The following is a 25,787-nucleotide window of genomic DNA, read 5'->3' on the forward strand; positions in this document are numbered from 1 at the left end:
TTATAGCTCTGATGCCTACTAGTTATATCTATTGATCACACATTCTCCTCGCCTCCCTATCCAGGTGGTCCTTCACCCTAGAGCTAGAGTGATCTTTCTAACAGGCTGTGTCCCTCTCCTGCTCAACCCCTCCGTAGCTCCCCTCATCCTCATGACAGAGCCCATGTGCATGGTATTCAAATCCTGTTATGGTCTGGTCTTTGCCAGTCTCCCAGTGCCATGCCTCCCCAACTGCTCAGCCTACCTCACACCTGGGCACTCTCAAGCAACTTGGAGTACCCTTTACCTAGACCTCCATGCTGTTCATACTTTGGGCACTAGCACAGTCTTGTCCTTCATGAAATACTTTATTCCTCCTTTTATCCACCAGAAAACTTCCCAGTCTTCCTTCAAGTCCACCGCAAGCATCTCAAACATCTTCACACACCCGGGTTCACGGTGTATTCACGGGTCAGAAAATCAGGGTAGTGGATCTTGACCAGTTTGAAAGATGCACTAGTCTAGAAAACACAAGAGTGCACCACCTTTGGTCAGGCGCTGTCATAACGTAGGATAAATAACATCGGCTCTGGGGCCGCACTGCCTGGGCTCAAGTCTGGCTCTACATTTAATTAGCAATGACCTTGGGCAAGTGATTTAATCGGTGTGCCTCAGTTTCTTCACCTGGAAAACAATGATAATGATAGCACTTTCTTCATGGCTTGTCATGAAGATTAAATGAATGTATTAAGATACATGTATAAATTGTGTACGTAGCTTAGAAAGCTACCCGGCAACATGGCAAGTGCTTTAAACATTTTTGAGCTGGTACGTGTGTGTGGGGGGGGGGGGGGGCGTGTGCGTGCACACACGTGTGTGTGTGACTGTGGTTTTGATGAGCACTCACCGAAAGCTGCTTCTCAGGCTGGGATCTATTCTGATCCTTATTAAGGCAATTATTTGACTATATTATGATTTTAAAACATTATTTTGCTTTCCTCTCTCCTTTACTAGCTACGGAGCTCCTGGAGGGCAGCAAGTATGTCTTATTATCTGCATTCCAAGCACCCAGCACTGTGCTTTGTTGATTTTTTTTAATAAATGAGAAAATGAGGCCTATGTCCTAAAGCTGAACCACGACGGGGCCTTCTTCCTACAGTTACAGGGGCCAGAATCCTCCTGCCCCCTACCCCCCCCCGCCGCCCCCCCCGCTGCCTTCCACCCCCAACTTCTTCTGTGAGAAACATGCTGAGCTTGTGTGGGATTGGGATGACTTCCTCAGCCTATCTGTTCTCCACGATGAGATGAGAAAACGTGACCACATCTCATCGTCAGCGAGAGGGAGGAGGGCATAAGGGACCCTCGAGCAAGAGATGGAACTTCCAAACTGATTCCGAGGAAAATGGAAACTCCAGCTGACCTAAGAGATTTCTATAATGAGAGAAAACCAATTTAAATGCAAATAACCCAAAGCATAGTTGGGGAAAGGCGATGTGCTGCAGAAAAAGGCTGGGAAAACAAACATAGGCCTCATCACGAGGCCAGTTCACCGTTGGATGGGAGGGCTGCTTTATCCATTTAGGATTAAAGTCTGAACGAGGGACAAAGAGTCGCATGCATTGCTGACAGCATTCCCTGGTGCTTCGTGGTGCCGCCTGAGACATGGGCGTCCCTGAGGGAGCCAGACGCTGGCCACTACCATTTACGGGCCCCCCAGCATGTGTCAGTTGTTCTGCAAGGCGTAGAGAACAAAAGATGTCCCATAGATAGGCACGGCCTCGGAGGGGCTCACAGCCTCGGGGAACCGTTAGAACGTGAAGTCGCTTCTGGCCCCACAGCAAGTACTTACATTTTATTGAGCATTTACTTTGCACCAAACCCCGGCCTAAATATTGTATGTGATGGTAATCCATCAGATTCTCACAGTGACCCTGTGAGGGAGGGCTTATTATTCTTCCCATTTGACAGGCAAAGCGACTGAGGTTCCAGGAGGTAAGAAATTTGCCCCTGTTTGTTTCAGACCCAGACAGAATGGCTCCAGCCCTGAGGAGCTGAGAAGAGACACGGGTGCAGAGCAGAGGTGCCCAAGGGCAGGAGGCCCCGGGACAGAGTGTGCTGCTGGCTTTGGCCCAGGGCAGTAAAATAACCCCATTCGTGGATTGCTCTGCCGCTCACTGTGTGACCGTGGGGGGTTACTTTCCCTCTCTGGGCCTCGTTTGCCTATATGAGATGAAGGGGGTGGCCTAAAATTATTTTAGACCATAAAATTATATTATTCTAGGACTCCAGCTGCCCTCATGAATAGCCGTTGCCCGGTCGATAAAACACCTCCTCTGTCCTTCGACAAAACACCTCCTCTGCCCTCCTTGCTGCCCCCGCCCCTGGCCTCTACCCTTGCTGGCCCATCGCTGTTGCAACGGAGCACTTTAATTTCCTCCTTTGGTTTCATAATTCAAGGACAGCACCATCTGCCACATTAAATCCACGTTCCCTGCTAGCCTCCTTCTCAAAACAAGAGATGGATAAAGGCTTCATCCGGTTTATTTCACGGATGGAGCAAGAACTGGCAAAACCAAACGGGGATAGCTTTGGCCTTGCAAGCTGTATTAATCCCCTAATCTTCTGGTCGGGCCCCCGAGCCCATTCTGTCATCCTCACTGCCTACCCCAGCCAAATCAGGGTGATGATGATGATGGTAGATGACATTTACCGAGGCTCTTCTGAGTCAGGCACTTTCTTAAGGTTTTTTTGTGGATTCATTTATTTCGTCCCCATTACATCTCTGCAAGGAAGGGGCTAATAATAACAGCCCCACTTTACAGATGCAGAAACGGAGGCCCAGGAAGCTTAAGAAATTTGCCGAAGACCATGCAGCCGGCAAACAGCAGAGGCTGAATTGAACTGGCTGGGGAAATCGCCACTTACACACGGGGATGGCCAGCCCGAGAGGAGCCAGGCTTCCCAGCTGAGCTTTCTGGCCTCTGACATTTGAGGTGTCGAGGGCACTGTCCTTTATTAAACACTGATTTGACACATTTTTACTGAGCAGCCCATAGTGTGCCCGGCGCTGCTTTCCCTGCTGAGCGGCCAACAGAGAACAAGGCCCACCGGGGTCCTCTCTCAGAGGGCTGAACGTCTAGTACAAGCACAAACAGACGTGATCATTGTAGGTGGTGATAGCATGCCACAAAGAGATGCAATAGGGGCATGAGAGGGAGAAATGGGTGAGTCAGGGCAGGCCTCCTGGAGTGGAGGGCCTCTGAGCAGAGATGTGAGCATTCAGCAGTGCCGAGGGGTTTCTCAGCCTCAGCACTGCGGAGATCGTGGGCCGGGTCATTGTTATGGGGCCCATCCTGGGCACGATCGGCCGTTGAGCAGCATCTCTGGCCTCCACCCACGAGATGCCAGTAGTAGCCCTTCTCTAGTGTGACATTGCCAAATGTCCCTGAAGGGCGAAATCACGCCCCCGTTGAAAATCCCTGACTCATGAGATCAGCAAAGCAAGCGGCGAGGGTGGAAGGGCTAGCAAGCTGGGCTGAGCATTCGAGAAGCAAGAAGAAGACTGGTTTGGCTGGAGGGCAGGGGCCCAGGGTAGGGGTGGCAGGATCGTCACAGCTCTTGAAAACTCTCTAGAAAGCACTCAGCACACTTACAGAGTTTCTTGTCTGTGCCAGGCATTGTACCAGCTGCGTCCAAGGACACAGTGCATGCCCCAAGGTGATCACACTTCGGGGCGGCTGGATGAGACACTTGTGTCTGGGAAGGCCGCTGTCAGCATGGGGCTGTCCATGGTAACAGAAGATTCCGGTCAGAAGGCAAGCAGAGAGGGGCTCCGAAGGCAGTGACCGCAGTGCAGGAGGTCTGGGCCCCCTCTTGAAGAGGAGATAGGGACGAGTGAAGCCTTCACCTGCCCAGCATCCCAGCCCTTCCATCTTCCGTCAGCAACCATCTTGCCCCCCAGCCTCGCAGCACACAATTTTCGTGGAATTTCTAATCACAGTGCCCCCCTTGTCTGACCAAGGGGCTGGCGTGAGACCCAAGCTTGGCTATCAGATTCTTCCTTCCTGGAATTAGAATACTGGGCAGAGAAACCCAAGGGCAAAGAGTGGCTAGAGTCCATTTTTCTAATGAAAACGGAACAAGGCAAGTTCTTTTGTTCTGGCATTATTTTCTACTCTCTCAACAACCTAAGAAGCAATTGTTTCTCTCTCTCTTCCAAAGCCTTGTTTCCTAGCTTTTCCTTCTAATGCCCTTTCAATATATATCCATTTTAGTTCACCACAGTGGATTTCCGATGCTTGAAACCCCAATTAAAATAGAAACAGTGCTATATGGACAGGGAAAAGAGAGTGTCGATTTCTGATTCACGGCACTCACCACTTTATATTAAATAAGCTGTATGTCCCTCTCTCTCCTAGCAACCAGCAGCTTCTCCAGGGCTGGGAGAAGGTTTTCCTCACAGCACTCAGCTCAGGGCTGGCTTCTGGCTTTGCACTCGCCCTGGTTTATAACTACTCATTTCTTTGTGGGATCATTTGCTTAATGCCATCCTCCCCCACCATGCCGAGGCCCCATGAAGACAGAGTATATGGAGCCTACCCCAGTAAGGTGACCAACCTTCCCGATTTGCCTTTGTCCCCCGGGGGTTTTCTGGGACAGGGACTTCCCGTGCTAAAACCAGGAAAATCCCAAGCAAATCAAATCCCCAGGTGGCCCTGGCCACCCTACCAGGACCTGGCATGGAAGCCTTCAAGCACCATTTGTCCCTGACATTCAAGAAATACACGTTGAACTGTAGAGGCAGCCCGACAGAAGGCATATTCTTTCATCCCGCATTTCTTCACACTGACTGTGTGCCCGGTAACCAGCTTGTCAAAAGCAGGGGATTCAAGGAAGGGTGTCCCAGCAGCCAGGACGGAAATGTAAATTGGAACTAGACTGGAGAGGGGGTCTTGAATGCTGGGCTCAGAAATCTGGATGCCACGCAGGTGCAGCAGATCCGGCTGATTGAGAAGCAGGGAGGAGACATGAAAACAGGAATAATTTGGGGGTGATGCCTCAGCGACTGTCCCCCAGACTCTCTATTAGAGGAAGCATCTGCAGGGGCTGCCGAGCTGGGGGACGGAGCCTGAAGTCCATGTGAGTTTGCTCGTTTTCTTGCTAGGGTCTAGGCTAGGCACAGAGGGGTTTTGGCTACCTCCTTTTTCAACTCAAGCACAGCCATCTGCTCGACTCAACAAGCAGAAAATCCACCCCCAGGAAACGTGAATTTATTTGTGGATATGTGATGAATCCCACAGCTTCGCTCTTGGGGAGATCCAGCAACCTGAACCACGCCACGAGGCTGTCCTCCGGGTGGACGTCACCCCTGCCCCACCAGCAGGTGAGAAAACATCCATGCACGGCCAGGCGCACTTTTCGGAGGAGGCCTCCTAGACTTTGAGGACCTGGAAATCCTCTGCGAAGAACATTTCTCTGATTCACCTCCCTCAATTCAGGGAGGGGAAGGAATGTTCCTAAAACGACCTAGTAAGTGAGAAGCGGAGGGTGGGCGGCTCCCTCCTTAGCTTTTCTCAATAAAGAACTGAATCACGTAAAAGGGAGCCCCTTGCTCCTGGCAGACAGGAGAAAGTTCTAGAAGGTGAATAAACAAGGAAATAAAAACATTAAATCGTGAGCTTCAAGAATTTTTCCTCTTTGAATTCTCTTTCTGTCCTTCTTACCACACGGAGAAGGCAGTCTCATTTTGGTACTCACAGGTCTTTAGCACCTCTCTGAAACTTTAACACCTCTCCAGATCTCTCTTTTAAATGGAAATCAAACAGGCCTCAAGCCCAGAGTCTTCAATGGGCACCCCTGTTCCCCCAGAATTCAGCAATATTGCTTTATTTTCATGGTATTTCTTTTTATGGATAGCTTCTTTTTGTGGCAGGTGGTATTGGCTTTCCATTTATGGTAATGAGTACATTTCCCTTTTGAACAAATGTATTTAAGTTTTAAATGTGAGACAAGTTAAAGAAAAATAATGAGGGAGAGACGAGGCCAAGTGGCATGCAGCTGCTGCACCAGGATTGGTGGTCCTCACACGATGGACGTTTGAACACTGGGGTGGGGATCCGATCGGAGATGCAGTGACTCCAGGGTCGCTGACCAGAGCACACGGCAAGCCTGAGATTTAAAGGTGGCTCCTTCACTGAATTAGAAACAGAGACATTGGAAGCTCTTCACGTGACCTTGAACAGACAGAAACCTGAGATGAGAGAGAGAGTGGATCTATTGTTTAACTTGGCAGAGGACCCTCCTTGTGGGTAAGGGGTCTCCTCCCTAAAGGAAAAGATGGGCAGTGAATTTGTGTATGTTTCCTACGAAGAACTACCAAAGGAGTAATAAAGGCAGGAACCGTGGTAGAAGGGCAGAAGCAGCTGCCGTGAATGGGCACCCTGTGCTAAGCTCTTCATATGCTTCCGAAAGCCACTCAGTCCCTTCATCAGCCCCATCCTGCTCGAGCTACTAGCGGACGTCTAAGGAGCACATACCATGTGCCAAGACCTCTTCAGAGCGCTTTATCCACCCATGTAGTCCTAACAACATCCTTTGGAGACAAGTATTATCACCCCTACTTTATAGATGAGAAAACTGAGGTATTAAGAGACTAAGGAGTTCTGCAAGGTCACAGCTAGCAGGAGATAGAAGCAGATTCAAGTCCAGGCCATCTGGCTCTGAGCGTGCCCCTAAACTGTTAACGCTTCATGGAGGTGAGCGACCATAAACTTAATCTCCATTTTACAGAGGAGGACTCAGGCTTGCCTAAGATCACGTAGCTACTGAATTGTAAAGTCAGCTAAACCACTTCCCAAGAGCGGCATTTTCCCAAAAGCAAGTTATTTCGTTAATTCAACAAATGCTTATTGAGCATCTGTCCTATGGGGACAGCCCCTCTTCTAGCACACATTGCTCTTGGGGGCTGTGGGTCTTCCCCCAGGCAGGGGAGTCATCCTATGGACTTCTCCCTGGGACCTCTGGATTTCTGGTTAAATCTAAGCCAGACCAGCCTGTAGGCCTGGCTCTGTGGCAAAATCAGGAAGCCTGGGCAAGGCTTCTAGAACCTCTAGTCTGGCCTCAGTTGTGCCATTTTCTGCCGGAGCCTCTTTGCCCCTCCCAGCCTCAGCTCCCTCACCTACCAAATGGAGCTAATTAAAATGATCTGACTCCACTCACAGGGTTATTGGGAAAATCCAACGAGAGTGTGTAGGCGGAAGACTTTTCACTCTGGAGCTCCACGTTAGTGGTCGCTGTCAGTTCGCACGGCTCTCTGGTGAGTTATCTTAAAATAGGAATTATTGGTTTTTTTCTAATTACGAAAGTTTGGGAATTACAGAAGAGCACACAGAAACAAATACAAATGGTCCATGACCCTACCCTACCCATTGGTGATCTCTATTAACCCGTTGGTGTATTTCCTTCTGGTTCATAAATATGAAATAAATGTAAATATAATCATTGCCTGACTTAAAACCCAGTAGCTTCCCACTGCAGTTGGAGTAAAATCCAAATTCCATATAAACACCTCACCTTGGCTTTCATCCTTGTGTTGTGTGGCCTGTGCCTACCTCCCTCCCACCTCTTTTCTCCCACTCCCCCGTGTCTCTGCCTTTATTTATTTTTTTCTAAAACTGCAGTTGCATCACCCCTCAAGGCCTTTGTCCCTTTGCCTGGAATGCTCTTCCCTGGATCCTCATGAATGGATGTTTTTCAACATGCAGGTCAAGATCGGAATGTCACCTCAGATAATTCCCTCCTCGTCACTCCGTCTAAACCAGCCCATCTTATGCCCTCTCCATGGCATCGCCCTACTCCTGGAAATTGTCTCGTTTGTTCTTTGACTTCGCCCCAAATGCTATACTGAACTTGTTCCCTTCTTTATCACCATGCCCAGAATATTGCCCGGCACGCAGCACATTAACTATTCAATAAGTGAATGGATTAGATTAATGCACTTCCAAGCTGGGATCATCCTAGATCGATATTGTGCAACTTGATTTTTTCACTTAATATGATGTGGCCACAATAACTTTAATGGCGGTGTGGTACGCCATTATATGGACATATCATCACTTTTAACCAAGCCCCTGTTATTGATCAGCTGGGGCATTTCTCATTGGTGTGTTTGTAAGTAATATTACAGCAACCATCCTTGTACACACATAGGGAGGCTTCGCACACCTCCCTGATCATTTCCCTAGGATTAATTCCCGCTGGTGAAACCCAGGGATCAAAGGGTAGAGAGTTTTAATCCTCTTGATATGTATTGCCAGACTGACTTGAGGAAAAATCCTACTGTCTCTGACTTTGTTTTAATGACCCATAGTGTGCGCTATTCTTAGTAGAATCTTCTGAAGGCAAAGGGAATGTCATTATCTCCTTACCCAGGAGAGCTAAGGTTGAGGCCATTGGGCAAGACAGGTCAGACCCACTTAATCTGCAAAAACCTCCTTCCTTCCTGACAACAGCTACACCTTTGAGCCCTACTGAGCAGGCCCAACACATGGTACGTAGGGATCCTGTCAGGTGGTGAGGCACCAAGGCTAGAAGTCACTTTAGCCAGGCCGAGGCATTTCTCCTTCTGGAAATTAATGACAGCCTGGCCCAGCCAGACGTTGTGAACTGGATGTTCCTTCTTTTGCTCTCCAAAACACACCTGGGATGGGCCAGCTGGCCTCTTGCTGAACCTTGCCCATACCTGGCCAAGTCCTCTGTGCCTTTGTTCACCTGCCTTCTCCATGCCCTGCTCCATCTCCTGTCCCAAGGCCTAGCGCTACTCCCCACCCCACTCCCACCACCCAGGAAGCCCCTCAGGGATCCCCCTCCCGCCCAGAACTGCTACAACTCTGACCACCAACCTCTCCTTTGGCATTTAATCATCTCACCGCCTGACACTGTTCCTACACCTGTGTGTCTGAATGAGTTTCAGTCTCCAAGTGAGGGCTTTTCTCCCTCTGGGAGCTTGTCCACAGTCTGAGAGTCAGAACCTTTGGGCGAATCGGGCAAATGGAGCCTGGTCTCTGGTACCTACTTGCTCTGTGCATTTGGACAACGTATTTGGACAACCTCAGCTTCCCCATCCATAAAATGGAGATTGTAATAGTACTGACCTGAAAGAGTTGTTCTGGGAATTCATATAAAGCCCTTACCTTCGTGCCTGGCACGGAACAATTGCTAAACACAACAGAGAATAGTATTTATCTCCATTTTGTTCTTCTGTACCTCTACACAGGCTGAGCCAGTAACGTGCACAATGATAAAGGAAATATCTGTGGAATGGAATGAACGGACGTCATGCGGGCATTCACTGTGTGTGTATTTAGCCTCACTCAGGGAAACCAGAACCAGTCATCTCAGGATCTAGGGGCCGGAGGAGAACGGAATCTCTACCGTAGCTGAACCGTCCCGTCTCTCAGACGTAGGTCCAGAGCTCTTTGAGAGTGGAGATATGTTATCTGATTTAATCCCCACACCCACCTGACAGGAAGATATTTTTATGTCTCTCTGATAATAACACCTACCATTTGTTGACCATCTAGTGTGTGTGTCAGCCCTTTGCGAGACACTTTTTAAAAATGTGATTTCATTTAAATCCTCACACACTATCTCAGGGAGATAAGGGTTATTATTGCTGAAGAGGAAACAGGGTCAGAAAGTTTAAGTAAACTGCCCAAGGGCTAATGGGTAGTCAGAGAAGAGGAGAGGCCAGGATTGAAACAACAACAACAACAAAACCCAGAAACTTCCGTTATACCACCTGATTTACTGACATTGACACAGAACCGTCCAGACCTCTGCATTCAGTTGGCGCTTAATGGGAACTGAATTGCAAATGCATGGTGATCTTGGGCCTTTTAACAGATGCTTCAGAGGGAGCAGTTTCTATTTCCGGTGCCCACCTCGATCTCCATCTCCAGGGAGGTTGTTCCCCACCCCCTGCTCTGCTGTCATGATGTTCTTGTTTTTCTGCAGGCCCTGTGACTCAGCATGCAGCTCCAGATGGCTTCCTGCCTTTCCAGTCTTGTTGGCTGGGGTGCCGGGGCCCTGGTACAGTAAACTAAAACCGAAAACATGTTGCCACGAAGAGTGGAAAGCCTCCCTCCTCTGCCCGCGAATATGAAGATTGGGGTCTGCTAATCATGGCGGCGGCCCCCTCCGTGGCCTCCCCTTGACGCAGTCCCTCCTCTCTCGCCCTGAGGTCCTCATACTCCACCCCAGCATATCCTTGATGCCTTGAAGATGCCACCCAGGGGGGAAGCGGGGACCAGCAAAGGGGAAGGGCCCAGTTCTGACATCCCCTTGGTCTGACAATCCCCCCTGTTGACCTTAAGCAATTTACTTTCTGAGCCTCAGTGGTCAAACGGAGGGTTAGGCCTGCCTCTGAGGGTTATAGTTAGGGTTGCCAGATAAGATGCAGAATGTCCAGTGCTATGGACTCTGTCCCACCCAAATTCATGTGTTCCATCCTAACGCCCAGTGTGATGGCGGTAGAAGGTGGGGCTTTGGGAGGTCTCAGGTCATGGGGACTCCAGAGAGCTCTCTCGCCCCTTCCACCATGGGAGGACACAGACAAAAGGCAGCCATCTGTGAACCAGAGAGAGTGTTCTCACCAGACACCAAATCTGCGGGCACCTTCATCTGGGACTTCCCAGCCTCCAGAACTATGAGATATAAAATTTGTTTTTAAGCTAGTCGATGGGAATTTGTTATAGCAGCCCAAATGCAACCAAACGAAACTAAATTTAACAACCAGTTAAATTTGAATTTCCGATAAACAATTTTTTTCTTAATATAATTGTGTCCCAAATATTGCATTCAAATTTAACTGGATGGCCTGTAACTTCACTTGCTAAACCTATAACTCTATGTAGAGTATATAGAGAGATAACAAATGTGAAGATGCTTTATCACCTATCAAGAGCTGTACACTTGATAATATCTTTCCATGAGACATATGCATATCTACCCACGGGCCACCAGCTTGGCCTAGAGCAGAGAACAGAGACTCTTACGGTCAGGTGATGGAAAATGTGTACCGTCTCAGCCTGTGAATTGGATACCTGGGTCTTGTTTGTCAATTGATTGATCTTTGGACATTTCACCTCTGGGGCTTCGATGCTTCCATCTTTAATACTCCCAAATGCTAGAATGAAAAACATGGAAGCAACAGGTACCCAGAACTTTGTCTATTGCTGATTGACTGACACATGTCTGGACTAAATTTCCTTTTGACTACATAGTTGAAGAAGAAAACAGCATGACTTATCAGTGAATTATTTAATGAAGGATGTATTTGGCTCCGAGATGGTCACAGAGCCCTGTCTAACATAGAAAAACAAAAGGAAACAACTAGTTTACTCTAGAGACTTCTTGTTTATTTGGGGTTTGGGGTGTCTCCTCCTATCAGAGTTCTGTGAGGGGAGGGATTTTTGTCTGTTTCGTTCCCCATTAATATTTAGTGCCTAGCCCAGGATCGGTGGAATATTTGATGCCCTGAAACCATTTTAGCTGGCTACATTAAAGATGAACAAATACATTCATAATCTATTGGAACAGGACTTTTCTGAAGCCCGTTCAACCTCCCTTCCTTTTTGAGGAGATGACAGTCGTGGCCCCACGTTTTTTGGAACAGAGTTACCACCTCTCCACAGAATGTTCCCCAATCAGTGACCAACTCAAGTGCCCAGTGACTAGGGCCCAAGGGCTAGGTTATTTGGCCTGCATTCCCCCAAACTCCCCAAAGTTCTGTTGCCATGTTTTTGTTTTTTAATGGACTTGTCACCGGCTACCAAGACACTAATGAATGCCCAGTACCCAGTGAGCATTTGGATTCCATGATTCGCTGGCTCTACCAATAAAGGAAGGGCAGGCTGACTTCAGGAACTTCTTAGCATCCAGAAAACCCTATAAGCCATCTTGAGATTTGCCTCTTAGAAGCAACTCTCTAGTGGGGGAGCCCGACATTGCTGGAGACTTGGGACTAGCTCATCACTTCTTATAGCTGCATTTGGGTCCCCTCACCTCAGTGAGGCCCTTGGTTCGGTTCTACATTAACTGTCACCATTTTTGCACCCCCTTCCATAGTGGTCACAGCTGCCCCCTTTTCTCCATCCCTATCACCCGCCCTAACCCAGGCTTCCCCATTTCTCCCAGAACTAGAGCTTCCAGATTGCCCCAGAGTGATCCCTTTGTAAGCCAAGTACTAGCTGCAGTCAGCTTGTCCCGCATCTCCCATTCAATGAAATTTAGGAAGCCTGATGCTCATCCTAAAATCTTTCCAAGTTTCTTTGTGGGAGCTGGGAGGAGATGGGGGTTATTCTCTTCATGGCCATTTCTTGCTCTGAATACCTGTTTCCACTGGAAGGAGTCCAGCATAGGAATTGAATACCTTGCCTACACACCCACAGTCACACCCACCCACTGGTGGTTACAATCGTGTATCACATCAACCCAGATGTGGCTTTGGTCCTTTCCCCTATTTTCCGCCCCAGAAAACTCATACCAGTCATCTTTGTGAGCATCAGCCTTCCCTGAATTTTTTTGGATGGAGTAATTTACATGTCAGTGAGGCATCAACTTAAGTTATTTTAACTATGTACTTTTAAATAATTATGAAATGCATACATTCCTTCTCATTAAAAAAAAAAAGTTAAAGCATCAGAGATAATGCTAAGGAGGTAGAACAGGAAGATGGAGGAACGTGGTTTCTTGACATCACCACCAAGTTGCCATCCAACCCTGAACTGCTTACCTCTTGGACTTCCTGTTGCAAGATATAAATAAACTCCTATATGTTAGGCTACTATGAGTCAGGTTTTCTGCGGCATGCAGCTGAACACAATCCTATCTGACACACTCCCTGTCTGGCACTGAGCCTCTCCCTTCTCATCACTTTCTGACCCCTTAACCATTGAAATTTTTCTACCTAGCACTTCATCACTAGCTGAAAAGATATTCTTTCTTAATGGCTCACAAGTTTGCTTCTGGTTTACCAGGAGGACGTAGGCTGCACATGGGGAAGGAGTTGGTCTTGCTCTCATGATATCCCCTAGGGTCTAATGCAATACTTGGCCCATAGTAGGTGCTCAATAAATATTTGTCCATAAATGAGTGAGTGCAAATTTGATCATGTCCTTCCTCGTTTAGAGGATAAAATCCAGACTACTCTGGGCAGTCAAGGTCATTTCTGCCCTGGACTCTGTCTGCCCCATCCACCTTGTCCCAAACCAGTTTGTACTGCTGTCTGTATGGGCATCCACCACTGAGCCTTTGCCACAAGCTGCTCTCTCATGTACACACACACATTACTGAGCACCTACTGTATGCCAGACACTCTTTTTGGTATAGGAGAAAATTCAATGAACCAGACAGACAGAATGCCCACGACTATGGAGCTCAACAAAAAGGATAGACATTGGCCAAGTAACTACAGTGTAGTCAATCTTAATAAAAGAGACTATTGGAGTCATGAGAGTTCCTCAATCTCTAAATGGCAAACTCCTAGTAATCCTTTAAGGCCCAGCTCCAATGTCACTTTCTCTAGGAAGCCTTCTCCATGTCCCTGGGCTAGGGAGGTTGCTCCTGGTGCTCCCACAGACTCTTGCTAGACAAATCGAGCCACAGAACTCAGCCCACTCTACAGTCTTTGCCATCTTCTTGTGAGCCTGCTTATGAGCCTGCTCGTGACCTTGTGGAGCCAGGATCCTTGCCTTATTGATCTCTGTATCCCCAAGGTCCAGTGCAGGGCTTGGCATGCAAATTTTTATTGAGTTCAGCAATTGACCTGTCCCTTCCTTGGCCTGCCTCCTTCCTTCTCCCCAGTCCTTTTTCCAATGCTCAAGTTCCAGCCTGCCTTGGTCTCCCCATTCCACACTTAGCTCCCCAGGCATATCTTCATCTTGTTCTGATTTAACCCTTCCCCTCCCCAGGCAAGCTGCAGAGTGGGGAGGCACCAGCTTCCTCTTGGGCTGTCTAAGCAAAGCTTAAATAAAAGGCCAGGAAAAGCCATTCAAACACTAGGGATTACTTTTCTGCTTCTCTACTCCTTTACTCCTCAGGCAAATCACCTCTTCTCCCCCACCCCTTCCTTGTCTTGCATTGTCCCCAACTACACTCTCTTCGCAGAACCCGGCAGATTTCTCATGCCTCTGCACCTCTGCACATGCTGTTCCACTCTGCCAGAGATGCTGTTGTCCTACCATCCTTCCTGACAAAAGCTGCCACGCCCTTTGAAGCCCAGCTTGTGTTATCTCTTCAATATGGCTTTTCCCGCGCCCCCTCCTCCATCCCCAAGCAAAATGAATTGTTCTGATGGTGTTCCTTGGCTGTGGCCTCATCCCACAACATTTTGTTGGTTTGTCCATGGTCTACTTGCTCTCTGACAGTGAGGTTTTCACCATCTGCATCAGTGGCAAGTCTGTGCCTAATCTCTGTCCTTCCAGTGCTCAGCCTAGGGCTCAGCACATTGCAAAATCAAATAAATAACTTGCTTTGGGTGGCTGAGGTCTTGGGCAGCAGGTAAGGAGAAGGGGCTACCCCTTCTGGGCAACAACACCTTGATTTGTCTCTGGATGATCATCTTACCCTTTTCCATCCATCTAGTTTGCATGGAACTGACTAAGACCCAGGGCTGAGCCTATGATGTGGCAACCCACTCAGATAGCACAGCTCCTGACCTCAGTGACTATACAGTGATGGGCATGTGAGCTAAGCCCGGCCAGTGAGAGCATGGCAGCAAAATTAAAGACAGGGAGGGGAATTGGGGGAAAAGAAAATGAAGGCAGAAGAAAAATGATGGGCCAAAAGTAGAGTTAGTGTCCCTAAAAGGGGTCCATGAAGTCCAAGATACTTGACAGAGTCTGGCTACCCCTATGACCCTGTGCTTCTGAACACAAAAGTGTTCCCACCTAAATATCTGTTGCAGGTAATAAACAAGACGCACTTAGAATTAAATGAAGCAGGATGAAGCTGTGGTCAAAGAGGATGTGCTTTGGAGTCAGATCATCCGAGTTCGAATCCTAGCTCTGCTGTCTACACTAGCTCCGTACAAGCCCCTTACCGCTCTGACCCTCAGTCTCTATCAGTAAGATGCACATGTCAATTTGTAGGGTCGCTCTAATAAACAGGAAGTGCATGCAAGTGGCAGCAGGTATCCAACTATTGTTACTCTGTTGTCATCATTAGTTGATTGTCTGGTACAACAATCCAAGGTAGAGATGTCAAGGCCAATGACGAGGCTTAAACTAGGGCAGAGAGAGCGAGAAAGGAGAGGAAGATGGATGGAATAGATATTATCCAGATGGTGTTAGTCAGAAATCTTTTGTTTGCAAATGACAAAAACCCAACTTCAAAATCTGCTTGAGCCAAGAGGAAAGTATTCGTCCATGTCACTGTAAAGTGAGAGGTACATTTTGAGTTTCACAAAAGGCTGAAGGCTGGGTCCCCTCCTTGTATATTTTCTTGGTTCTGTTTTCCCTGGGCTGGACTCCTCATGCCCATGGAGGCCCCAGTTTCTCCAGGCTGAGATAGTTACCCAGCTGGCAATCCTTATAGAAAAAGAGAGGGTCACTTCCCCAACATTTGTGATGAAAGTCTTGGAATTGAGTCTCATTTGCTATGCTTCCTCATGTTCCCATCCTGGAGCCGATCACAGGCATGAGGGAATGTTCTGAGCCTGGGCCGTGTGACCATCCTTGGTGTTTGGGGAGGGGGAGAGAGTCCAACTTCATCTGGGCTGAGGGTGGGAAAGAGGATCTCTAAGGAAAATTGGGGTGCTGTCACCCAAACACAGGAGGGTATGCTGGGGAAAACACTAACAGCTGTGCCCTGCAGAAGGGGATTAGCGGGGCCCAAGGAAGGATTGGATGTGGAAGGCCAGGGAGTCAACAGGAGCAGCGCTAACCGGGCTGTTTTGAGCTCGCGGCCTCTGACTTTGGTCCCCAGCAGGCCTCAGGGGCATGACTCAGCAGTGAAGCTGCCACACGCAGGGTTTTGCAACCGACCTTTCCCCTCCTCCCCAGCCCTGCATTGGTGTGTCCCTGGGGTTGGGCCCGGCTCCTGCCTGGAAATGTCCCTGACCGGGACCTCCTCTGGTCCCTGGGAGAGGGAGGGTCTCCGGTCTCCTCAGCCCAGCTCTGCCATTTCACTCTTGCTTCTCACCGCAGGGCAAAGTCTAGAGATTGCTGAGAAAAAGGTCAAATGCCACCTTGCTCTCGGTTGGGGGTCCAGTAGCCAGCACTCTGTGGCTGCCCTGCCCCCAGCCAAGCAAGGGAAAGACCAGAACTGCTTTACACTGGCCCAGCCCCCAGAGACAAGAATGGTCGAGTGCTTCTCAACCTTCAGAGTGAGAAAATGGGGATAATAAGAGCTGTCCCCATAAGTCCTCCTCCTCGGGAAAGTAAATAGCAAATAAGGTCATGCTGAGGGCACACCCTTTGAGAGAGGGGGCTCCCACCCTCAGCTCACCTTTCCTGAGCACCTACGACATTTCAGGCCCAAAGTGCACGCTGGAACAGAAAGCGGAATAAAATCCAACCGTAGCCCCAAGTTGCTTGTGAGTTACAATAGGAAACAGACAGGTAGCAATCAGCCCGCAGTGTCCAGAGTCCTTTTATGACTAAGCACAGGGCTTGGGGAGAACAGAGGAGGCACAGAGCATACAGTCTGGGGAGTCTGGGGGCAGCTGGGAGGGACTGGAGGACGGGGACCTAGCTGGCTCCTGAAGAGCAAAGAGCTGGCTGGGTCAGGAAAGGAGGGAAAGGGCATCCCGGGGGAAGAAGCCTGTGCAAAAGTGAAAGGTTGCCTCAGAAGCTGAAGGGGAGCCCAGGGCACAGGGAGAAATCATGGGAAGAGATGAGCCCGCAATGGCAGATGGGACCAATGTTTAGAAAGAAGTTCTAAATGGGGGAGTGGCCAGGTCTGATAGAGACCTCTAGTTCAGATCATTTCATTAGACATAATTAAACAGAAGCTCTGGCAAAGCGAAGGTCTCTCTTCAGTAGGAGATCAACTTAGCGAAGATTTGGGCTCCCTGAGAAAGATGCAGAGAAGCCCAACTTTCTGAGAAACCTCATCCCCCCAGCCTCTTGTATCTGATGGCGCTCCCGGTTACCAGTTTTTATTTCCTGCGTTGTCACCCCCACTGTCCCTAAAGCTCCTTTCTGAGGAGTCATGGCACAGTGGGTGTTTGGACTGTGGCAGTAGCCAGGCAGAGAGGAAGATGCCCCCTGCCAACCCCACCTGCCCTGGTAAATCAGCCAGGCAGATACCTAGCCAGGAACACCTGTAGATGCTAAAGGGGCCTTCCAGGGGGGCCAGAAATGTTTCTCCTTGTCCCTTTCTTTTGTCATTTCAACATTAACTTGCCGTTCAGTTGGGAAAGGTGAGGGCCCTTTGGTCATCTGTCCCTGGCTGTGTGACGTGGCCAAAGCCTTGTGAGCCTGAGTTTTCTCAGCTGAAAAGGTGATGTGAGGGTGGCCCTAGATCCAGCACATGAAGCACCTGTGTGAGGAGGAGGATGCCCCTGCTCGCTCCCTTCTCCCAACTCCCTCTTCCCGGAAGCCTAGGCTCCTCTCACCCCCACAGACCACGCTGAAGGCGGCATAAGGTAGCAGGGTCTGCTCTAGACAGCAGGCTCCCTCCAGATGGGGTTACAGACCATAGTCTAAATATTTCAAAAGTTATAAATCAAGCTATTGATTTATAAACTATTAAATAAAATGTGTTTTATTGCCTGGTAGGACAGAGCTTCCTAATGACCTGGAATTAGGCCCAACCTTGGAGTTTCACATGAGCACCTGTCCTCTGCTACTCTTGTTCTGTTTGCCTGCACTGTAAGGGGCCTTGCTCAGGCAGCCCGCACATTCCCCCCCCCCCCCGCCCCCCGGCAAACAGCACCCACTGGCCGCATGGCCTACCCTAGTGAAAATAGGATGGGGGAGAGGCCCATGAAAGCCTGCAAGTGGGCTCAGACATTTAACAAGGAATCCCAGGATCTTGGGACCCTGGAGCATCATCTGGAAGGGAGCTGCTTAGGTTCCAACTGGGACACAACCATTGTCCCCCCAGATTCTTCACTTGGGCAGGGGAGAGGGCTGGAGCCCCTCTTGCCCTGGTCAGAGGATGCAGGACATGGAGCCAGGAAACAGAATTATATTCTTGGTTCTGCTATTTTCAAATGAGATCTTAAGTCCGTCCTGGTATCTCTCTGCACCTCAGTCTCCCCGACTGCAAAATGACAGAGCCAATCTATTTAGTCTCTGAGTTTCCTTCTGGCTCTGACCCGGGGTCTTGCAGCTGACCCTGCCCTCCCTCAGGCCACTGGGTGCTGGTCAGTTGGTCATGGTCACCAGCTTCTCCAGGCCTTCCTGCCTGGGGCAGCCCCTCCAGGTCCACAGTTATCTTTAGAATTGAGCTCTTAACTTCCCTAAACAGCGGGTCTGGAACAAAGAAGCCAACAAACTAACAAAAACCTTTAATTGATTTCATTTGTGACCTGGGATCATAAAAGTAGTCAAATCTTGACCAAGCTTGCCAATACAGGTTTCTAGGTCACCTAGGCGGGAGGGCCCTTCTTTATGCCTGTTGACAGCCGGATCAGCCCTCCCAAGCCAGTCTGTAATCAGGAGCTTTAAAGAAAATAAGTGAATTAGGCAAATTGAGAGGACAGAAGGTTCCTTTGAGTTTTGGAGCTTGGGGACAGCCCTGGTGAGAACAGATAAGGCTAGAGGAGGAGTGACGGGAGGGGTGGGGAGGAGAGGGCATGGGGGGAGGGGCACAGGAGGAAGAAGGGAACCATTATTAGCAGTTAGTGAGTTTTACCACGGGCCTGTGACCTGTGCCAAAATTTTACATACATTTTCTCAATGATTTAAAGATTTCAGAGACCAGTAAAATCCTCTCCTTTCCAATGAACAATTTTGGGAGCTGAAAATGAGTGAGTTTCTGGGTTTGTTTGTTTGTTTGTTTGTTTTTTGCCAAGGAAAGACATTAAAAAACAAATTCTATTATTTATCCATTTGACAAATATTTATTGAGAGCCGGCTATGTGCTGGGCATTACTTCAGGTCCTGGGGTAGAGCTGCGAACCAGAGAGACACAGATGCCTGTGTCCTGGGGGAAGTCGGACAATGGACCCAACAGGAAATAAGTAATAGGTCTGACAGTGGTGGTGGTGGTAAGTGCCATGAACGAGAAGCAAGTCGGGCAAGGGGGAAGGGACGGGGCCCAAGGGGGTTGGATTGTATTTTAAACAGGGTGCTCAGGGAGGGTGCCCTTGAGAAACACACATCTGAATAAAGTTCTGGAGCTGGTGAGGGGGTGAATCTCGTGTAAGTGGGTGGGTTAAGGATTCTGGCAGAGACAACTGTAAGCACAAAGGCTTGTCGCCCTTTCACTTACAAAATAAAAATAGAGTGAGGATAAAATCTCAGCATGAAGGCCAATCCTTCTTCCGGGAGGGTAATTGGTAAACTATTCTGGTGATATATATGCATCGTCTCCGTATCTAGCTAGCTAGCTATCGCGATATAAGCATAGATGGACATATACATGTGGTCTTTGTCATGATTTTTCTCATTATGCCATAAAAGGGTAAGAACATGTCTCCAGTCAGTATCTGTCTGCAGATTAACCTGTGGCCATTGATGGTTGCTGCATTTTACAGGGGGGGCATCTGAGCCTCAGAGAGGGAGCGGCCTTGCCTAGGGTCACAACCGCTGGTACCCACCCGGTCAGTATTTGAACTCAGATCCAGGTCCTGTGCTCTTAACAATAAGCTGCCTTGGTCTGCTTTGCAGCCACACCTCCGCCGACCCCAGCCCCAGGCTCCCCAGGTGCTGAGTAAAAGAACAGCTTGGCCATCTGGTTAAACCTGCTTTCCCCTTCTTCTTTCTCTTGCCCAGGGGGCCGGGGCAGTGTGCACAGCCCCCGGGCTGGCAGGACTGAGGGTGGGCGGGTGAAGCCACAGACTTTGCTCCTTTCTGGAGATCAGTGGGCAGCTCCCTGGCGCCGGGCCTGCTGGGGCCTTTGTGTTGGCATTTGCCCCATCAGGAAGCCTAGCTCTGCAGGCTGGGTCTGGCCTAGGAGAGCGCATTGCTTCAAAACCCATCCATGCCAGCGAGCAGGCTCCGGTCAGCTGCTCTGTGCCCAGCTCTGTACTGGGAACTTTGTGGGTCATTGTGCTCAGATGAACTCCGTCAGCAACCATGAAGGGCAGGCGAGAGGGCTGTTCATTTGTTCACTCGGTCATTCCCACCACCATCCCACCAGAATTTGCTGAACACCGGATCTTTTCAGAGAACGTGGTCTGAGTCTCTAAGATGTGCCAAGCATTAGGCCGGCGCTTGTGTTCTTATTTAAAGAGGTATTAAATTAGCATAGGATGTAGGGAGAGATTCTTTGGGGTAGGTGGAGGGATTTATTTAGATTGGAGGAGAACTGGAGAAGTTTTGAGAGGAAGTAAGATCTGGGCTGGGCCCTGCAAAGCCAGGGACCTTGGAAAGTGCAGGGCTGGGAAAGGGCCTTCAGGCAGGGGGAGCAGCCTGCGCAAAGGCTGGGCAGTCAGATAAAAAAGGGTGTGTTTGCCAACCAAGAGCTCTGGAGCAGTTTCCCTGCCGGATAGTGGGAAGAGAGGTTGTTAGGTTAGTCAGAGAGGACGCTGAGAAAGAAAGTTCTCCAGCTGGTCTCTGAGCGACCCTGGGCCTGTCATCTACATCTCTGACTCTCTCCCACACATGGGTACTGATGGGGTTCAGGACAGGCCACCCCAAAATACGCTACTTTGGCATATTGATTATTTTGAATTAAAGTTACTTAAGAAACAACCTGTGCAAAAAAGGACATAATGACTCTCCTTTGTCCCCTGGAAAGCAGGAAATAAATTTCCCATGTGTAGGGTACCCTGCCTGCACCAGGAGAGAGGTCCTTATCGCTAGAGATAGGGAATTTAGGGCAAGAAGGCTGGGCAAACAAACCTTGTTACTTCTTCACTCATTTACTACCCCAAACCCAAACTTATTTGTCTTGTCAATTCTTCACAAATGTACTGTTTCTTTGTCTAAAAGCTGCCTGCCCTGGTCACTTCTTTGAGTCTCATATTTTTGTGAGCTCCCATACATGTGAAATTAAATTTGTTTTTCTCCTGTTAATCTCTCTTATGTCCATTTAATTGTTTAATTGTTAATCATTTTATTGATTATTAATTATTTGATTGTTAGACCAGCCAAAGAACCTAGAAGGGAAGAAAGGAAAAGCTTTCCTCCCCTACGGTATACACAGTCACACATATACAAGCTTCCACACCCACACCCATACATATATGTACATGCATGCACACACACACACACACACACACACACACACATTCTGTTGTGCCTTTCCTGATACCACTAGGCAATTAACTCATTTCTTAGTGGACACTGACTATAATTTAACTCAGTTCTGGTGCTACCTACCTAGAGTCGCACAGGTTACGGGCTCAGTCCCACAAGACTGTCCCCCAGTTCAGATGTCCAGGGTGGACACTGGGCTTCTGGTGGACAGGCTATAAATTGGAGGTTCCCTAACCCGCCCTCCTCGGGTTTGATTAATTTTCTAAAGTGGCTCATGGGACTCAGAAGAACTATATACTTAACTAGGTTACGGATTTATTGTAAAAGGATCTAACTCAAGAACAGCCAGATGGAAGAGATGCACAGGGCAAGGTATGGGGGAAGGAGTGAGGAGCTTCCATGCTCCCTGGAGCACATCACCAGATCTCCATGTGTTCACCAGCCTGGAAGCTCTCTGGGGCTCTGTCCTTTGGGTTTTAGGGAGGCTTCCTTACATAGGCACGATGGATTAAGTCATCGGTCATTCATGACTGATTCAACCTCCCTCCAATCCTTCTCCCGTCCCAGGAGGTCAGGGGTTGGGACTGAAAGTTCTAATCCTATAATCCCGGTTAGTTCCCAGATAACCAGGCAGCTAGCTCCCATCCTTAGGGGCTTTCCAGAAGTTACCTCGCTGACAAACTTAGGGGTAGCTGAAAGGGGCTTGTTATGAATAACAAAACCTTTATCACTCTTTTCACTTGGGAAATTCCAAACGTTTTAGGAGCTCTGTGCTCTAAACAGGGATGAAGATGGGGATATATATTTATTATAAACCACAATATCACAGACATACACACTCAGAAACACATATACACCCCCCCCACACACACACACACAAATGCAAGGAGGGAACACAAGGACAGGATGTAGAGATTGACTCTACTACTGGCCTGGAAAGAGGAAGAAGACACGAATAGCAAAGGGAACGAGTGACATCATTTGAGTCCCAAGTAGGGAGGGGAGCAGGCTTAATGCCGGAGTCCTGGCCTCTCCCCCAACCTTGCTGCCTCGTGCTGTTGTTTTATTGGGACTTACGGGGCTGCTTTCTCCCCTGAAATACTCTTCCCCTTCACAACAGGGCTGGTGATCAGGGCCTGCAAAGAGCACATACTCCAGCCACAGTGGTGAGGGCTCCCCGGGGGGATGGGGAGACTGGGTCCTTGTCCTAGGACACCCCAAACCCTCCCCTTTTCAGACTTCAGTGGAGCAGACACACCGACAGATCAGTGGAAGCCTTTTCTGATTTCTCTCTTTATTTAACCTCAGTCTCGAACTTCCAGATGCTTTGTTGATTGTGCAGACACTTTCATTTCCCAGGACTGCAATGTACATGTTACTTTTATAAATTCTGTATTAAATTTTGATTTAAAAAAAGAGAGAAAATTGAAAAAATAACATCTGTGAGTGCCTGTCAGCATTTTAGTGTTTCAAACATGTAGTCATTTCAGAAGTGACTAGTCTTGTGCCCAGCAGGCTGACCCATCGGCAATGGTATTCATTCATTCATTTTAAAATGCTGATGGGGCACCTGCCATAAGCTGGACGGTTATAGTCACTGTGATAACAATCGTGAACCCAACAGACAAGGTTTCTGTATCCAAGGAGACTACTGGAGAAAGGTGGCAAGCATAGCAAACCAAGGAATAAGCAACAATAAGGAATGTCTCTAATGTCACTGAAGCTTACATTTAAAATGGTTAAAATGGTAATTTTTATGTTACCATTTTATGCTAAATTTTGCCAAAGTAAAAAATACTGATTTTTTTTTTTTTTTAACGAAAGAGGTGGGCTGATTTCCCCGAGATGGTTGGGGAAGACCTTTCTGGAGGAGGGACCTCTGATCAGAGAGTGGACAGAGTGGAGGGCGGATAGGACCCAGGCAGCTTGGCTGCACCGGGATCGTGGGCCAGGTGGGCAGGGGCAGCAGCCTGCGGGACCTCGGAGGCTAGGGGACGGAGGGCGAGCAGAGGGAAACGACGGAAGGACTGTAGCTGTGGGAGTGACCTAATCTGGCTTACCCATTGAAAAGACCACTCAGGCTGCCGTTGTGGCACAGAGCCGGCCAGGAGACGCAGAGGCAGGCGTGGGGGGCGATGTGGCAGTCCGAGCGAGAGGTGAGGTCCCTCCCCTTCAGCATCGCAGCCCCCTTACCCCGTTTCCCTGACTGTCCCCGCATCACGGGGCCAGCGGGTCACATGTTGGAAAGGAAGATGAGGAAATCAGTGTTGAAATCTGCTGGTGTCTGTGTCAGTGGCAAAGGCTCCATTTCTGGGGCTGGGGCGTGGCCGGCGGGGCCCCTCCACTAGCCTGCTGCACCCACTGGCAGGAGGAGGAGAGGGGCAGGGGCCCAGGGCACCAGGGGAATGGCTTACAAGAGCCTGGGCCTGAGAGTTTGGCAAGTGAGCTCACCTCCCTGGGCCTCAGTTTCCTCATCTGACAAAGCAGGATAATAACAGTACTCATATTGCAAGCTCATTGCAAAGGTTCAATAAGGTCATGGGTGTCAAGCTGGCCCCATAGTTTCTAGCATAGGGTAAGCACCCAGTGAAAGATAGCTGTCATCATCATCAAAATCATCATCATCATCATCATTTTGCTTTGGAAATCTAAAACATTTATTCAGTCTGCTCTGGGTACATTAAGACCATGAGACTTCCCCATCTGAAGGTTATACATTGAGTTTAAGTCCCTTTGATTAATAAGGGACTTATTATATCCCGAGAGCATGTCAGGGTCAGGGTCAGGGTCAGGGTCTGGAACTTCATCTTGTAACACGGGAGGCTCTGCTATGTCCCTTAATACCCTGGTCTTTATACACTCACAGCACCTAGAGTTAGATGCTCAATCTCTGTGTTTCCTGCTAGACATGCTCCATTAAGAAAGGACCACCCCGCCCCTAGGCATCGCTGTGTTAATAGGGCACTGGTTAAGAATCTGGACTTCCTGTATATATCCAAAATAATTGAAAGCAGCATCTTGAAGGGCTATTTGCACATTCATGTTCATAGCTACATTATTTTCAGTAGCCAAGAGGTGGAAGCAACCCAATGTCCGTCAACAGATGAATGGATAAGCAAAACGTGGTGTATGCAAGCAATGAAATGTTATTCTGCCTAAAAGGGAAGGAGATTCTGACAGATTGTTACGACAAGGATGAACCTTGAAGACATTATGCTAATAAACCAGTCACAGGATAAATACTGTAGGGTTCCATTTGAGGTATATGAGGTATCCAAAGTAATCAAATTCATAGAAACAGAAAGTAGAATGATGGTTGCCACAAGCTTAGGAAAGGGGGAAGTGGGGAATTATTTAATAGGTTTCAGTTTCAGTTTTGCAGGATGAAAAATTTCTGGATATCTGTTGCACAGCAATGTGAATACACTTAACAGCACTGAACCATACACTTCAAAATGATTACAATGGTAAGTTTTATGTTGTGTGTTTTTTAATCACAATTAAAAAAAAAAAAAGACTCCAGGCTTCTGAGAAGAGAGGCCTAAGTTACCACCTGGATTCCAACATAACTGTACCAATAGCTCACTGTGGAAGTGTGTATTGCATGAGATATTCATGTCAAACTCAGTGTTTGGCACATGGTAGGTACTTAATAAATGTTATCTTTGCTTTTATTATCATAAGTGCTTGATAAGTATCTGCTGGAATGAATGAATGAAGCAAATATTTGAAGACTAAGTAACTCTCACTCATCACATGGGACTTGTGTTTGGAGCTATTGTTGGTCTTCCCCATTCCAGTGAAGTCCCCTCCCTAACCTTGGGATGGCCTCACCCATTGCTAAAACCAATGGTCCCATTTTGACTATCAGTGGTGATTGTCACAGTTGTTCATTCTTCCCTTCCTGGAAAACTTTTCTTCACCTGGCTTCAGGGACATCACTTAATGTCTTAGTCTCCTTTGCTGGTTTCCTCTTATCTCCCTGACCTCTCAGTGTTAATGTACCCAGAACCTAGTGATGGCTTCTCTTCTTTTCTCTTCTCTTCCCTACTCTTCTCTTCTCTTCTCTTCTCTTCTCTTCTCTTCTCTTCTCTTCTCTTCTCTTCTCTTCTCTTCCTTTTCTCTTCTCTTCTCTTCTCTTCTCTTCTCTTCTCTTCTCTTCTCTTCTCTCCTCTCCTCTCCCCTTCCCACCCCTTCCCTCCCCTCTTCCTCTCTTCTCTTCTCTTCTCTTCTCTTCTCTTCTCTCTACACTCACTCCCTAGACAATCTCAGCCAAACTTGTGGCTTCACATACCATTAATACCTCTTCTCTTCTCTTCTTTCTCTTCTCTTCTCTTCTCTTCTCTTCTCTTCTCTTCTCTTCTCTTCTCTTCACTCTACATTCACTCCCTAGAGAATCTCAGCCATACCATTAATACACTGATGACTTCTAAATTT

General features: G+C 48.4%; 2 long non-coding RNA genes across 2 annotated transcripts in view; one reads left to right on the forward strand and one right to left on the reverse strand.

The window, feature by feature from the left end:
• LOC118553354 (uncharacterized) overlaps positions 1-1,101 on the forward strand; it is a 116,108-nt gene extending 115,007 nt beyond the window's left edge. Inside the window, exon 7 of the long non-coding RNA XR_013445634.1 lies at positions 994-1,101. This is a non-coding gene — a long non-coding RNA (uncharacterized LOC118553354). The remainder of the gene's footprint in view (positions 1-993) is intronic.
• On the reverse strand, positions 329-23,710 carry LOC118553356 (uncharacterized). The gene is made up of 2 exons (XR_013445635.1): positions 23,411-23,710; positions 329-500 (listed from the first exon to the last, which is right to left on the reverse strand). It is a non-coding gene; the product is annotated as an uncharacterized LOC118553356 (long non-coding RNA).
• Positions 23,711-25,787: the final 2,077 nt, after the last annotated feature.

This window comes from Halichoerus grypus, chromosome 2, assembly GCF_964656455.1.
Source record: "Halichoerus grypus chromosome 2, mHalGry1.hap1.1, whole genome shotgun sequence".
NCBI lineage: Eukaryota > Metazoa > Chordata > Mammalia > Carnivora > Phocidae > Halichoerus > Halichoerus grypus.